This window comes from Sinocyclocheilus anshuiensis, unplaced genomic scaffold (assembly GCF_001515605.1).
Source record: "Sinocyclocheilus anshuiensis isolate Anshui unplaced genomic scaffold, SAMN03320099.WGS_v1.1 scaffold1459, whole genome shotgun sequence".
NCBI lineage: Eukaryota > Metazoa > Chordata > Actinopteri > Cypriniformes > Cyprinidae > Sinocyclocheilus > Sinocyclocheilus anshuiensis.
The window spans coordinates 208046-224834 of record NW_015539921.1 but is presented as its reverse complement, the minus strand read 5'-3'; the positions used below and the strand labels follow the sequence as shown (position 1 = coordinate 224834).

The 16789-nt window shown below is 32.3% G+C and overlaps 1 long non-coding RNA gene across 1 annotated transcript in view; it reads left to right on the top strand.

The window, feature by feature from the left end:
- LOC107686533 (uncharacterized) overlaps positions 1 to 8698 on the top strand; it is a 61524-nt gene extending 52826 nt beyond the window's left edge. Inside the window, exon 3 of the long non-coding RNA XR_001634049.1 lies at positions 8443 to 8698. This is a non-coding gene — a long non-coding RNA (uncharacterized LOC107686533). The remainder of the gene's footprint in view (positions 1 to 8442) is intronic.
- The last annotated feature ends 8091 nt before the right edge of the window (positions 8699 to 16789 follow it).

Genomic DNA, 16789 nt, shown 5'->3' with positions numbered 1-16789 from the left:
ACTCACTCACTCACTCACACACACACACACACACAGCGCTCACGCACACACACACACACACCCACACACACTCACTCACACACACACACACAGCGCTCAAGCACGCACGCACGCACACACACACACACTGACACACTCACTCACACACACACTCACGCTTTCTCTCAGTGTGATGGCAGCACAAAAAAAAGTGAAAAATCTCCATTCATGCAGCAAGAGACAGTCTTGTGTAGATTTGGGAATCGTAGGGAATTTATTATATTTATTACAAATATGCTAAACAAAAACAATAGCCAATAGTCTGCCTTTAATATTTTTAATGTTATTAAAGCACCATTTATTAAGCCAGTTATTTTGTCTCATATAATATTTGGCTTATGTATGATTTATTTAAGCCATTTATTTTGGCTATTATAAACTCAGTAGCCAAAAATATTAATTCTGTCATTATTTGCTCACCTTCATGACGTTCCAAACTTGCTTTGTAACACAATAAGAGAATTGTTTTTTTTTTTTTGTCAAGTTGTTTGGTTCCCAACGTTTTCACAATATCAGCTTTTGTGTTTGACAGAAGAAAGAGTCTTATGTTTTGGGCAACACGAGGGTGAGTAAATTATCATTTTTATTTTTCAGTGAAATATCTCTTTAATCATTAATTGCACAATGGATTTTTGATTTATTTATCAGAACGGTCTCAAAGGAATCATTAGTTTGCTACATTTTAAAAGCAAACACGCTGCAGAATGTGCTTTAGTAGTTGAAACATTATATATTTCATTCTTTTTTGAATTTTGAATTTCATTTGAACTTACATTCTAATTTCAGTTGCAGTTCTGCGTCGTGTTTGCTACAGAACTTCAGTTCAAATTGAGAGTTTCGACACGAAATGCTGACTTAAAGCCTGGTTTGAAAGCTCTGAATAAGTTAGAAGTTTTAAAGGCCTTACTGGCTGAAAGAACGATATATAGTTTATTTACCGCTTCACAATTGTCTATTGGATAAATTCAGTAAATTAGTCAACCTGATGCTGTTCTAAAGCCATATTCCCTTACTTTTTCGGATCACAACAGACAACATTATCAAAAATAAATAAATAAATAAAATAAAAATGCATGCACTTATCCATTTAGTGATTTAAAATCTTCTTCAGTCTTTGTACAAAAAGGATTCCAAGTGTTCTGAAGTCATGCAGTAGTGTTTGTAATCTATTATTTAGCGAAAATCTCCAGTCATCGCATTGGTGCATTTATTCGAGTGCGAGGCAGTTCGTTCCGGCGCGCGTAGGAAAGCTGGCACTCACTTCAGTTCATCGCGATCTCACGACGTCCCGTTAATCAGTGATGCTCAAACACTGCACAATGAATCTCTTATTTACATCGTAGCTACACTTTTAATGAGAGGATTCGTGAGCGTGCAGAGCTCAGCATGGGACAAAAACTCAGCATTTTGAGCGGTGAGTGGATTCTAACTTCAGAAAATCAACAGATATGTCTGCGATTGGTTACATTGCTCAACGCTGCAAAACACGCTGTAAATATAAACATTTGACGCTCTCTAGAACCAGTGTTGGGGATAATATATTACAAGTAACGCGAGTTACGTCGTCCCGTATGGAGTATCTGAGGGAATGTGGGGATTGTAGGGAACGGGCTTAGTTTGGCGTGTGGGATCATGTGAGATTTGAGCCGTCCAGTGCTTTTTTATACAAACGCTGCCAGATTTCATCAAAAACGGTCGAATGGAGTGCACAATTTTGTTGCTTTAGAAAATGCAGATTTATGCTTGCCAAAACCAGTTTGCAAAGTTTGGATATGTCATGTGTTAGTGATGCTCTCACAGTTACAGAAACAGACTCAGTTTTCTTTTCTTTTTTTGGAAGGAAATTAATAATGTTTTCAGCACAGGACGCATTAAATTGATCAAAAGAGACAGACATGTATAATGTCACAAGAGATTTCTATTTCAAATAAATGCTGTTCTTCTGAACTTTCTGTTCATCTGTGAATCCTGAAAAAAAATTAAATGTATCACCGTTTCCTCTAAAATGTTGTGCAGCACAACTGTTTTCAACATTGCTAATAATCAGAAATGTTTATTGAGCAGCAAATCACTGCTACCAGCACACTTTACTTTTGGGATGGTACTCTGCAGGTGATGAGCGGAGCTGGTTTCCTTCAAACATGATGCTTGGTATTGAGCTTCATCAGACCAGATAATATCGTTTCTTTGAGTCTGAGGGTCCTTTAGCTCCTTTTTTGTAAATTCCAAGTGTGTTTTCATGTGCCTTAACTGAAGAGAGGATTGAGTCTGGCCACACCGCCATAAAGACTGGATTGGTGGAGTGTTGCAGCAATGTTTGTCCTTCTGTAGATTTCTCCTATCTCCACATATGATCATGGAGCTCAACTAGAGTGACCATCAGCTTGTTGGTCACCACTCTAACCAAAGCCCTTCTCCATCAATTGCTCAGTTTGACCAGGAGGCCAGTTCTAGGAAGAGTCCTGGTTGTTTCAAACTTCTTCCATTAATGGTAACAGAGACTACATACTTCTGTGCCCCCTCAGTGAAGCAGATTTATTTATAAATTTTTATTTTTTTTTTTTGTAGTAACATCTACAAGCAATATGAATGCTCATGAGCTAAATGTCAACTGTCCCAGATAAGGCTACAGTATGAACACTTATGCAATGGAATAATTTAAGTTTTTTATTTTTAATAAATTTGCAAAGATATTAAAAATCTGTTTTTTTGCTTTAACATTATGGTGTATGGCATGTAGATTGATGTGGGAAAAAAAGTAATTTAAAGCAGATTTGCATAAGGCAGCAACTTAACAAAACGTGAAAAAAAATTAAGGGGTATGAATACTTTCGCAAGGCACATGCAATTGAATCATTTTAGTTTTTTATTTTTAATAAATTTGCAAAGATGTTAAAAACCTGTTTTTTTGCTTGACAGTTATTGTGTATGGTGTGTAGATTGTTGTGGAAAACTAATTTAAAGCAGTTTAACATAAGGCAGCAACAAAACAAAATGTAAAAAAAATGAAGGGGTATGAATACATTCGCAAGGCACTGTAAAATATACTTTTGTGTGCCGTGTTTGTTGTTGCACAGTGTGTGTTAGTCTAAATAAGTGTTGTTAGTAGTGTTTAACCAAACTACCGTCATTATTATAGTGAAATAACACTGAAACTAAAAGTAAAATGGTTTAAAAAAAAACATACTTAAAAAAAAAATAATAATAACTTGATGTACTAAAATAACTCAATCTCAAGCATTGTTTTGCATGGGCAAACACCACTCACATTTAGTACAGAAAGTACAGAAATCTTGTTGTTTACTATATAGTGTAAGATTTCCATTGTACAAGTCACATGACTCTCTGGCTCCACCTTCCCTCATTTGCACTGCAAATAATGATGTGTGAATTTGAACCTTATAGCCAGAGCTCGTCTTTCCACCTGGTTTGTGCAGCTGCCTGTAGCTTCTGCTAAATGTGTTCACATGCTTTCTGTTCCCTCTGCCTCATTCTGACAAGTTAGTTCCAGTTTAGCACTTCCAGGCAGGACGTGTGGAGCTCACAGCCTCCTTTCCTCTGCCGCGGTGAGTCAGACTGGCCTCTCCAGCTGAGATATTTACCGTCTCATGAAATCACGCCCTGATCACAGGCGCACCTTCTCCCTCGCTCATCACTGATGACATCTAGAATGACTTTGTGCCCTCACACCGTCCGTGGCAAGGTCAGGAGGGTTTGTTAATGCACCGCACGGATCCGGTGCGCTCTACAGTCATCATATGTGACACGCAGGCTGAGGTGAATGATGGAAAGTCAGTAAGAGCTTGTGCATGTAAACGTTCTCAGAATTTTTCGCAAGGTTCTCTCAACTTTATGAACAAACGTCCTTCCAGTAACATTAATGGAATTTTTGTTCAAAGTTGTAACATTCTCAGAATGTTAGCCCAAAAACATAATTTATAATTAAGTTATACATAATTTATACATTTTTTAAATGTAGGTACTTGTTGCAAAACATTTCTAAATATTCTCTGAATGTTCAAAACTATTTTAAAAATGTTTAAAAAACGTTTTTTCTTAGTTCCGTTTTATTATTTTGCAAACATTATGTGAATGCTACTTTTGAATGTTTTCTAAACCATCTTAGATGAATGTCCACCTAAAACGTTTCAGAAACACGTTGCATGACTGATGTTTAAATTGGTTTTGTGCTAACGTTTTAAGAATGTTTTTACTTTGAAAGAACGATCTATTAATGTTACTGAAGGAATGTTCATAATTTTGAGAGCACCTTGCCAGAGCATTCTGAGAACGCTTCCATAATGTTTGCAAAATGATAAAATGGAATGTTTCCTTAATGCTTGCATAACCCAGAAAAAAAAACATTTATAAAAGTTTTAAATAACTGGATGTTTTGAATGTTCAGAAATTTTACAAAAAAATTTTTACTTGAAAAACATACTCCATTTATTTATTTTTATTCATAATTTTTTTACAACTTTATTTACCAATAAATAAATAAATAAAATACAGTGTTCATTCGTGTGAATGCTGTTTGGTGTAATTTGTTGTAAACACCAACAGTTTTTCTCCAATTCTGACTTCTTTCCCCGCAGTTCAAAACTGTGAAATTATTTTTTTGAAGTTGTAAATAAATCAAAGATTATTAGAGTATATTTTACATGCAAATATTTTTTTGTAATTGTTTGTGAAATTTACTAGCGATATCTGAGTGACAATTGTTTCTACACCAGTTGTTTTCAGTCTAAGAAAAAAGGCCAGAATTGTGAGATATAAACTCAGAATTCTGAGGGGGGAAAAATGTGTCAATTTAAAAAAAAAGTTGCAATTACACTTTTTTATTTATTTAATTATTTATTTATTATTCCATGACAAAATAAAGTTATTTAAAGGCAGGGTTGGTGATGTGGTTCAAAAACATGTTTTGTTATGCTGGTTGAAAGTCTCTTCACATCCCCATAGCAATCACTAAGTTAAGTGCTCTAAATATATTTATTCCATAGGACCATAAAATGTTCATCCAACCATATCCCTCGGTCCGAGGCTTACGATAGGCTGTCCTACTTGCCTGTCAATCTATGTATTTGCATACCTCTGCGTGACCTCCGAAATTGCCCACCCTACCTTTAATCCATGTGTGAAATTTACTTGCAAAATCTAAATTCTACAACTTTCAATAGAATAATTAAGTATATTTTACAGTATTTTTTCAGTGCACCAAAACCAAAGCCCTTCTCCATCAGTTGCTCAGTTTGGCCAGGAGGCCAGCTCTAGGACGAGTCCTGGTTGTTTCAAACTTCTTCCATTAAGGGTAACAGAGACTACATGCTTCTGTGACCCTTCAATGAAGCAGAATTTTTTTCTGAACTCTTCCACAGATGTGTGGCTTGATGCAAACCTGTTTCTGAGCTCTACATGCAGTTCTTTTGACCTCAGGGCTTGGTTTTTGCTCTGATATGCATTATCAGCTGTTAGACCTTTTATTAAGACGTGTGTGCCTTTCCAAATCATACCCATTCAATTGAATTTGCCACAGGTTAACTTCACTTGAAGTGTAGTAACATCTACAAGCAATATGAATGCTCCTGAGCTAAATATCAACTGCCTCAGATAAGGGTATGAATACTTATGCAATGGAATCATTTTAGTTTTTTATTTTTAATAAATTTGCAAAGATGTTAAAAACCTGTTTTTTTGCTTGACAGTTATTGTGTATGGTGTGTAGATTGTTGTGGAAAACTAATTTAAAGCAGTTTAACATAAGGCAGCAACAAAACAAAATGTAAAAAAAATGAAGGGGTATGAATACATTCGCAAGGCACTGTAAAATATACTTTTGTTTGCCGTGTTTGTTGTTGCACAGTGTGTGTTAGTCTAAATAAGTGTTGTTAGTAGTGTTTAACCAAACTACTGTCATTATTATAGTGAAATAACACTGAAACTAAAAGTAAAATGGTTTAAAAAAAAACATACTTAAAAAAAAAATAATAATAACTTGATGTACTAAAATAACTCAATCTCAAGCATTGTTTTGCATGGGCAAACACCACTCACATTTAGTACAGAAAGTACAGAAATCTTGTTGTTTACTATATAGTGTAAGATTTCCATTGTACAAGTCACATGACTCTCTGGCTCCACCTTCCCTCATTTGCACTGCAAATAATGATGTGTGAATTTGAACCTTATAGCCAGAGCTCGTCTTTCCACCTGGTTTGTGCAGCTGCCTGTAGCTTCTGCTAAATGTGTTCACATGCTTTCTGTTCCCTCTGCCTCATTCTGACAAGTTAGTTCCAGTTTAGCACTTCCAGGCAGGACGTGTGGAGCTCACAGCCTCCTTTCCTCTGCCGCGGTGAGTCAGACTGGCCTCTCCAGCTGAGATATTTACCGTCTCATGAAATCACGCCCTGATCACAGGCGCACCTTCTCCCTCGCTCATCACTGATGACATCTAGAATGACTTTGTGCCCTCACACCGTCCGTGGCAAGGTCAGGAGGGTTTGTTAATGCACCGCACGGATCCGGTGCGCTCTACAGTCATCATATGTGACACGCAGGCTGAGGTGAATGATGGAAAGTCAGTAAGAGCTTGTGCATGTAAACGTTCTCAGAATTTTTCGCAAGGTTCTCTCAACTTTATGAACAAACGTCCTTCCAGTAACATTAATGGAATTTTTGTTCAAAGTTGTAACATTCTCAGAATGTTAGCCCAAAAACATAATTTATAATTAAGTTATACATAATTTATACATTTTTTAAATGTAGGTACTTGTTGCAAAACATTTCTAAATATTCTCTGAATGTTCAAAACTATTTAAAAAATGTTTAAAAAACGTTTTTTCTTAGTTCCGTTTTATTATTTTGCAAACATTATGTGAATGCTACTTTTGAATGTTTTCTAAACCATCTTAGATGAATGTCCACCTAAAACGTTTCAGAAACACGTTGCATGACTGATGTTTAAATTGGTTTTGTGCTAACGTTTTAAGAATGTTTTTACTTTGAAAGAACGATCTATTAATGTTACTGAAGGAATGTTCATAATTTTGAGAGCACCTTGCCAGAGCATTCTGAGAACGCTTCCATAATGTTTGCAAAATGATAAAATGGAATGTTTCCTTAATGCTTGCATAACCCAGAAAAAAAAACATTTATAAAAGTTTTAAATAACTGGATGTTTTGAATGTTCAGAAATTTTACAAAAAAATGTTTACTTGAAAAACATACTCCATTTATTTATTTTTATTCATAATTTTTTTACAACTTTATTTACCAATAAATAAATAAATAAAATACAGTGTTCATTCGTGTGAATGCTGTTTGGTGTAATTTGTTGTAAACACCAACAGTTTTTCTCCAATTCTGACTTCTTTCCCCGCAGTTCAAAACTGTGAAATTATTTTTTTGAAGTTGTAAATAAATCAAAGATTATTAGAATATATTTTACATGCAAATATTTTTTTGTAATTGTTTGTGAAATTTACTAGCGATATCTGAGTGACAATTGTTTCTACACCAGTTGTTTTCAGTCTAAGAAAAAAGGCCAGAATTGTGAGATATAAACTCAGAATTCTGAGGGGGGAAAAATGTGTCAATTTAAAAAAAAAGTTGCAATTACACTTTTTTATTTATTTAATTATTTATTTATTATTCCATGGCAAAATAAAGTTATTTAAAGGCAGGGTTGGTGATGTGGTTCAAAAACATGTTTTGTTATGCTGGTTGAAAGTCTCTTCACATCCCCATAGCAATCACTAAGTTAAGTGCTCTAAATATATTTATTCCATAGGACCATAAAATGTTCATCCAACCATATCCCTCGGTCCGAGGCTTACGATAGGCTGTCCTACTTGCCTGTCAATCTATGTATTTGCATACCTCTGCGTGACCTCCGAAATTGCCCACCCTACCTTTAATCCATGTGTGAAATTTACTTGCAAAATCTAAATTCTACAACTTTCAATAGAATAATTAAGTATATTTTACAGTATTTTTTCAGTGCACCAAAATAATGACCTTTGACATCAAAACGGGCATTTTCCCCTGCTTTTTAATAGTTGATAATTGTATTTATTTTCCCATCTTAACTATGCACAGTTGCATGGTTGATTGCGTTTTATTCTTGGCATTCTGCATCGTTTTGCTTGCCATCCGTGACCCGTTGTTTGTTTCTGACCCTTCAGAGACGCTCTGCTTTAGAGAACATTCAGAGACAATCATCTGTGAGACTCAGTGTAAACACAGAGGATTCAGCAATCTGAAACAATCACATGCACTGACCTTTAAATGTGCAATAACATGGCTGCTGTAATTCTTCATCCTCTCACAGCCTCTCTGTTGAATCATTCGTCATTCGTCCATTCAATCATACGAGCTCACCCTTCCCTCTCTGTCTCTCTCCAGAATACCTTCTTGCCTGCTAACACGGAAGAGGACATCTTCGCCCATTTGGGTTTAGAGTATATTGAACCTTGGCAAAGAAATGCCTAGTTTCAGTCTCTGCTCTGTGAAGCCTGCTGATGTCCTGGACAGATTCAACACCCTCGACATGACGCTGACGCTGATTCACACTCAAATATCCGCAGCATGATTTCACCACCCAGCGTGAGCATTATTGATAGTTCATGGAGTTCTGTTTTCTTTCTCAAATACACATACAGTGACACCCAAAAGTATTTGGACACTTAAAAATGTCTAAATGTCCATGCATTACTTTGCAGCACACTTTTCAAGCGAAGCATTTAATAAAAAGTGTAATTTCTGCAGCACAAAATGAAACCATAAAAATGATGATTGTTTCCAAACAGGTTACGCTCAAAATCATGCAGTTTTCACATTTTAATCAATTTATGATGGATGAAGACAATGTTATTTTTCTAAATGCACTACCATTCAAAGGTTTTTTTTTGAAGGAAGTCTCTTATATATCAAGGCTGCTTTTATTTGATCAAAAATACAGTAAAAATTGTGAAATATTATTACAAATTAAATTAACTGTTTTCTATGTGAATATCTGTTTAAATGTAATTTATTCCTGTGATCAAAGCTGTATTTCCAGCATCATTAGGCCAGTCTTCAGTGTCACATGATCTTCAGAAATCATTCTAATATGATGATTTGCTGCTCGAGAAACATTTCTGATTATTATCAATGTTGAAAACAGTTGTGCTGACGAATATGCTGATGAACAATACATTTTATTTTTCAGGATTCACAGCTGAATAGAAAGTTCAAAAGAACAGCATTTATTTGAAATAGGAATGTTTTGTAACATTATAAATGTTTTTACTGTCACTTTTGATCAATTTAATGTGTCCTTGATGAATAAAAGTATTCCTTTCTTTAGAAACAAAAAAACAAAAACAAAACTTACTGAATCCAAACTTTTAAACTGTAGTGTATGTCCAGTTATGCAAAATATGCAAAAAGGGTTGCAAAATTAACTTTAAGCTGTGATTTGGCTCTTTTTTTTTCATTTGATTTGATGATGATTATTCAAGTTTTCCTTCTCTTAGTCTCTGAGACATTCGTTTAGTTAGTAGAGTTACATGATATTACATCAGAACAGTTTATTTTTTGTCAATAGAACCATTGAACATTAGTGAATGTTAATCAAAATATGATTTAAATGAGTAGAAACTATCATGAGCTGGCTGTTTAAACAACTCAATTAAAAAAAAAAAATCTGTTAATTATAATGAAAATGATGTAACAATGTTACACTGTGATGCATCACACACACTTGCTAACAGGAAACGTTCTGGCAAGGTTCTCTCAAAGTTATGAACAAACGTTCTTCCAGTAACACTAATTGAAGGTTTGTTTAAAGTTATCTGGTCTTTAGTAACATTCCCTAAACGTTAGCACAAAAACATTATCTATACATTGTTTATGGAACGTTTTTTTTTTTTTACATTTTAATTGGACGTTCATTTAATGTTTTATAAACGTTACTACTTAGTAGTTTCACATGGTTGAGAAAACATTCAAAAGTAACATTCTCATAATGTTTGCCAAATAATAAAATGTAACGTTCTCTTAATGCTGTCTTCAAACATTCACATAACCAAGAAAAAAATGTTTAAACTACAAAAACAAAACCTGGACATTCTTCTAACGTTACTGCATACTGTACTAGTTTCACATGGTTTAGAGAACATTCAGAAGTAACTTTCCCATAATGTTTGCAAAATAATAAAATGTAATGTTCCCTTGATGTTGTCTTTAGCATTCACATAACCAAGAAAGAAAGCTTTTTAAACATTAAAAAAAACAGATGCTCATCTAACTTTGTTATTAATAATTGCTAAATTATGTTACTATTTACTAGTTTCAAATGGTTGAGAACATTCAAAAGTAACATGCCTATAGCGTTTGCAACATTCCCTTAATGTTCTTTTTATGTTCATATAATCTAGAAAAATCTAGTTTTTTAAAGCATTTAAAAAACATTCAGAAATAACGGTTTAACAATATATTTTTATTACCTGGGAAGACGTGATGCAATATTTAATTCCTCTTTCGGTGTTTGTTCAGTTGTAAATGCTGTGATATTTTACTGCATGCAAAGCTCTTCATCATGTTTGTTTGTTACTCAAGCGTAACCCATAAGATCACAAGGTCTAGATCTTTAAGTAGAACAGCTCAGGCGTTTCCAGGACCCGACCCAAGGGCCTCTCTTTCTCTCTCTTTTTATCTCTGGCCCTTTCCAAAACGCAGAGCGTCAGTCCTGTGAACCGGACTGAACCGGCTCCAGCATTCAAACTGGGTTAGCTACTGTTGTGTTGGCGTTAAATTACTTTACACTGAATTTTACGGCCCACAGCAACACCACAATTCCCATCAGGCTCTGCGGTGCTGTGCTTTCTATGAGTAATCTTCAGTAACAAAAGCTTTATTAGATTCTGACTTTGCTAATTCCAACAATAGCTGTGATCCAAAGAGACGCACTTTAAAATCTAAATTCACTCTATTTATTTTTCATAATACGTCTGCGGTCCTATTGTGCGTGATTTATGAGTCCAAAGAAGAAAAGTTCTGTGCGGATTCTCACCATCATCAATGCATTAGCTGATTTTCAGTTCATTTTCTTCTTAGGTAACACATTTAGGTTATAAAAAGGTTGTGAGAACAAGTGCTTCTAAAATGATGAAATGTCCGTGACTGGAACTGGTTACAAAAACGTTTCTCACAACATTTTACTAACCTTTTCACCCAAAATATAACAATATTTTAATGTTATATATATATATATATATATATATATATATTTTCTAAGAAGGTGAAAATGTCATTAGAAAGGTATGAAAAAGTTACAGAAACGTTTAACATTCTAAATATAACATTATTTGAATTTTTATTTTTAATATTCTAAAAACGTTAAAATTTGTGTTAATTTCGTTAACGAAAACTATGACGAAAAATGTTAGTTGATGAGCTTTTTTCCCATGACTAAAACGAGACGATGACAAGATGACAATAAGCTCAATAAACCATAACTGTGATTATATCAGCATGCAATATCGTTATAATAGAGAAACATTATTGCCATTTGGAATTATTATTAGGAATTTTACTGTTGTTTTTGCCAGTTTTCATAATGTAGACGTAGACAGAGACAGAGCATATCTAAGTCTTTGATATTAATTCATATATTAAATAGCCTATAATAAATCAGTAGATGAGGTCAAATAAAGTCCACATTCTATTGATTTTTGCTTATTGGTGAAAGTGCAATATCTGAAATATAAAAATAAATTTCTCAAATGACAACAATCTTTTAGATTATAATTTTGAGCAAAAAATATTATTTTTTTGATCAGTTTAACTGTTCAGTTTAACTGACGAAAAGTTTTCATCGACTAAAACTTGACTAAACAAAAACAGGACAAGGTAAATGGACTAAATATGATAATAACTAAAAAGTACATTGGACACCAGGACTAAGACTAAATTAAAAATGGCTGACAAAATTAACGCTAGTTAAAATGTCCAGTTTTCGTAGTTAGAAAGTTTTAAAGGTTACAAAAACGTTTCTCACAACATTCTACTAATTTTATTTGTTCCCAAAATGTAACGTTATTTGAATTTTTATTTAATTTTTTTTATAATCTAAGGACGTCAAAATGTCCAGTTTTCTTGTCCTAATTACAAAGTTATTTAAAGGTTACAAAAACGTTCTCACAACATTCTACTAATTTAATTTGTTCTCAAAATGTAACGTTATTTGAATTTGAATTTGAATTTTTTCATATTCTAAGGACGTCAAAATGTCCAGTTTTCTTGTCCTAATTACAAAGTTATTTAAAGTTTAAAAAAAACGTTTCTTAGAATGTTCAAGTGCAAATAACATCATAAGGACATTTAGACAACGTTGATCTCAGAACGTTTTCACAGCGTTATGAGAATGTATATCAAATATGAATTCAGTTATAAGAACGTTCCATAAACATTACTTTAAGAACGTTTGGTCCTAACATTTATGTAACTTTTAAACAACGTTCCCCGTTAGCTGAGTTCTTTCTTCGGGTGTTTTGAAGGATTTTTGGAAATCAGAAAAAGGAAATAGCAATTACATATGCATCTCTTCTGCTTTTGTTCTTGCTTGCTTTGCTATTGTGATGCTGGAAGTCTATAGGACAAACCAAGACTGTGTTCATGTGCGAATCTAAAGTCTGTGTGTGATCTGATCATCATCTGGACGCCGTTCTGTGTTGATTTGGCTGGAGGTGAATTTGCATATTTGATTTGAATATTTATTTGTCTTGAAAATGAGCTTTAATATTGTGTTCGGAAATTCGAATGAGTTCTCACTTTGTAGTTTCTGTGAGCTGAAGAAAGTTAAGTTTTAAGATGATTTTTGAATATGCTTTCAGCGCATTCAAACTTTAAAATGCTTAATGTGCTGACAATAAAGTTCTGTTCTGTTCTTTCCGCCTGTTTTTAATAAAAGACACTTTGCTGGAAGCAAGAATCCTTTCAGTCTTTAAGGGATGGTTCACCTAAAATGAACTTTCTGTCATCATTTACTCATCCTTATGTATGACTTACTTTCTTCAATAGAAGAAAAATCTAATCTACTGATCTACTATGCTATGTTCTTAATACATTAATATTAATTTTAATAATTATATTTTTAGTTTGATAATTATTAATTTCATATTTATTAAATAAAATGTTAGCAATTATTTATTTGAATAACAATTTATTATTATTTGTTGTTAATTGTGCAGACAGGAGATGTATAGCAAAATCTTCACACTACACTTTATTCTATAATTATAATTTTAATAATAACTATAATTTTAATTGTAGTAATTATATTGTTCATTTAATAATTAAATATTTTAATACTTATTAAACTACACTTTATTCTTGCTATGTTAAAATACATTTTAATAATTGTGTTAAGTTAATAATTACTAAATAATTTAATAATTAATTTGAATAACTATTATTTAATTTATTATTAAATGCATAGAGGAGATATTTAGCAAAATCTTTTTTTTTACTATACCCTTTCTTAATTTTAATAATTATATTATAAATTTAATAATTATTCAATAAGTATTACTGTGATCATTATTAAATAATAAACAATTTAATAATTATTTATAAATTTTAATAACTGTTTATTAATTTATCATTAAATGCATAGACTGAGGAGATGTTTAGCAAAATCTTCATACTACGCTTTATTCTTAATATATTCATATTAATTTTAATAATTATATTATTTAATAATTTTTCATATAAATATGACCTTAATAATTATTAAATAATAAAATGCAAGTTAAGAGTTATGTATTCATTTTAATAATTATATATGTATTATTTAATTTATTATTATTAATTCTCATAGATAGATATTAATATTATTGATGTTAATCATGATTTTTAATCAAAAATGTAAGTTGCTTTGAAGTCTGATAATATTCCCATCGGCTGTAAATCTCAAATATCATTTGCATGTATTTGAATATTTCATGAAGCCGCATACTTTACATTACTAATAAATCAGACACTAACAAAAAAGTACAATTTCTCCAAAAGCGGTGCATTTGTGAGCATGTAAAGTGTTAATTCTGTTATCAAACTAGCATCAGGAATAGCAGTTCAGTAGAAAAGCACCGAGGAACTGTGTTTAAAGTCGAAGCTTTCTCGAGTCTCTCTGTGAACTTCTGAGTCCTCGGGTCCTTGGTGCTTACAGTCTGTGAAATGAGGTGATGCCTTTAAATAGCTGCGGTTCAGGGGTCGTCGCGGGGTTAAATGATCGGCCCTGTATCTCCATCAGCTCATTTACATATTCATGAGGACGAGAGCCGGCTCTGGATCCGTCGGGAAAGAGTCCGGAGGCCGTTATCAGACAGAATAATGTCTGTAAAGCTGGACACACATCATACGCACGCTCACAAAACATTAGCATAATTATTATTCTTCACTGGTTTTGTTAAAAGCCTGCTGCTTATTAAACAGCAATTATGTTTTTAATTGTCACCACTGTGATTATCAACAGGAAGCCAGAATAAACCAGTTCTTAATAAATTACAAATATTAAAATAAGTTTACATACATTTCAGTATATTGCTGCTTGTTTTCAGGGTTGTTATTTATATACAAGTATTTATTAATGTTTTTAATGTATTAAAATATTTTCAGTGTTCATTTAAATTTGAGTAATTTTGCCATGTGCTTTTATCATTTCTTGTAAATATTTATTTTTAGCTTTACTTTATTGTTATTTTAGTAATTAGTAATTTTAGTACTTCGTACTGAACTTATTTTATTTCAGTCATTTGCCAAGGCAACATTTTTTTGTAACGTTTCCATTCAATATTTATTATATTAAAATGCATACATTTACTTTAATTAACATAAACAGTTTTTAATAGTTTGTTTTAACTTAAAAAAAAAACAAAACAAACTTGTATTAAACCCAGAACTTACTTTTGAAGAGCTATTATGTTTTTAATCATATTTTTTATGCAAACAAATCACCATTATTGTAAATTCAGACTAAATGAGTTCTTCAAATATTATTATAATTTTACACATATTTTAGAATGTGACTGCTTGTTGTCCGTGTTATTTATATACTATTATAGTATTTATTAATATTTTTAAATTAAGCTTTTATTTTGATATTTTCAGTGTTAATAATTTTAAGTAATTTTACCTATGTGCTTTATAATTTTTTATTTTTTTTATTTTAAAATAATATTTTTATTATTAAAATTTTCTATTTAGCTTCAATTTATTTCAAATTTTACTTTTAGTAATTTTAGTACTTCAACTTATTTTATTTCTGGTTATTTTACTATAGTATGTGCTTCAATTTATTTTATTTATTAGTAATTTTAGTACTTAAACTAAAATTATTTAATTGTTTTCATTTTAATTTGTTTTCATTTAGTTTTCCATCTATTTATGTAATTTTATTGTAAATTTATTTAAATGAACAAAAAGCTTCAGCTTTCTCTACTTTCCGGTTGTGTGCTAAAAAAGGGACTGGAACTGAGAGACAGAGAAAGAGAGTTTTTTTTATTATTAATAATATGTTTTATCTATATATTAGGAGAGAGGATAGGAGCAAGTATTTTAACATTGAAAAATGTACATTATTTCCCATCACGTGTAACAGTAGTTGGATTGTCTAATTCATTATAGTGAACTGGTTCATTCAGGCGCTTTACTTCAATAAAAAAAAAAAAAAAAAAAAAATCAGAGATAGAGCTCAACTTGCAAACCCAGAACTTTTCTTTTGAACAATTACATTTTTAATGATCTTTTTTGAATAATAAAAAAAACTCTAATGTCCTATTATCAACAAGAAGCTGTCAGTATTCTGAATAAAACAGTGCTTATACACAGAAAGCGCAAGATTTGTCAGAATTAATCAGAACGTATTCTTTTGAACAATTACATTTTTAATGATCTTTTTTGAATAATAAAAAAAACTCTAATGTCCTATTATCAACAAGAAGCTTTCAGTATTCTGAATAAAACAGTGCTTATACACAGAAAGCGCAAGATTTGTCAGAATTAATCAGAACGTGACAATAGGAAATCAAACAATCTCGCTGGTTTAACTGAGCAATCAGCCTTCTCCTCTCAGTTGAACTGAAGCTGGGTAAGGCGTCTGTCCTGTGAAGCGGTCGGTTCAGTGATGCACTGACCTTAATCTGTCTGCAGCTTCCTGTGGCTCTGATTCGCCTCGGCTAATAAATCACTGTCCAGCACTGTAACACTCATTCAGACGCGCCAGACACCTCCAATAACAGACAGATGACTGGATGCTTGCGTTCAAAAAGCCTCCATTCTGGACCACTTACAGTGACGTCTGCATGTCTGGAGAAAATGCCATATTGCCTGTATGTATCATGGTATATTTTACCATTTGCAATACCATGTTTATTTGGAAAGGCACGTTTATTTATATTTACTTATTATTTTAATTACATATTATTTCATACACAATCGTCATTCAAAATGCTTTACATAAAAAGGATTTTTCAAAATAGTCAAGACAGATGCATAAAAAAATAGAAATACAAATGGATAAAAAAATTGAATTTGCATTAAAATGCATTAAAAACAAATAAGAAAAATAATAAGAAAGGGACTATTGTATTGTTTAAATGTGTACCATGGTACCATATATATATATGTATATATATATGTGTGTGTGTGTGAGTGTGAGTGTGAGTGTGCGTGTGTGTGTGTGTGAGAGAGAGAGAGAGAGAGAGAGAGA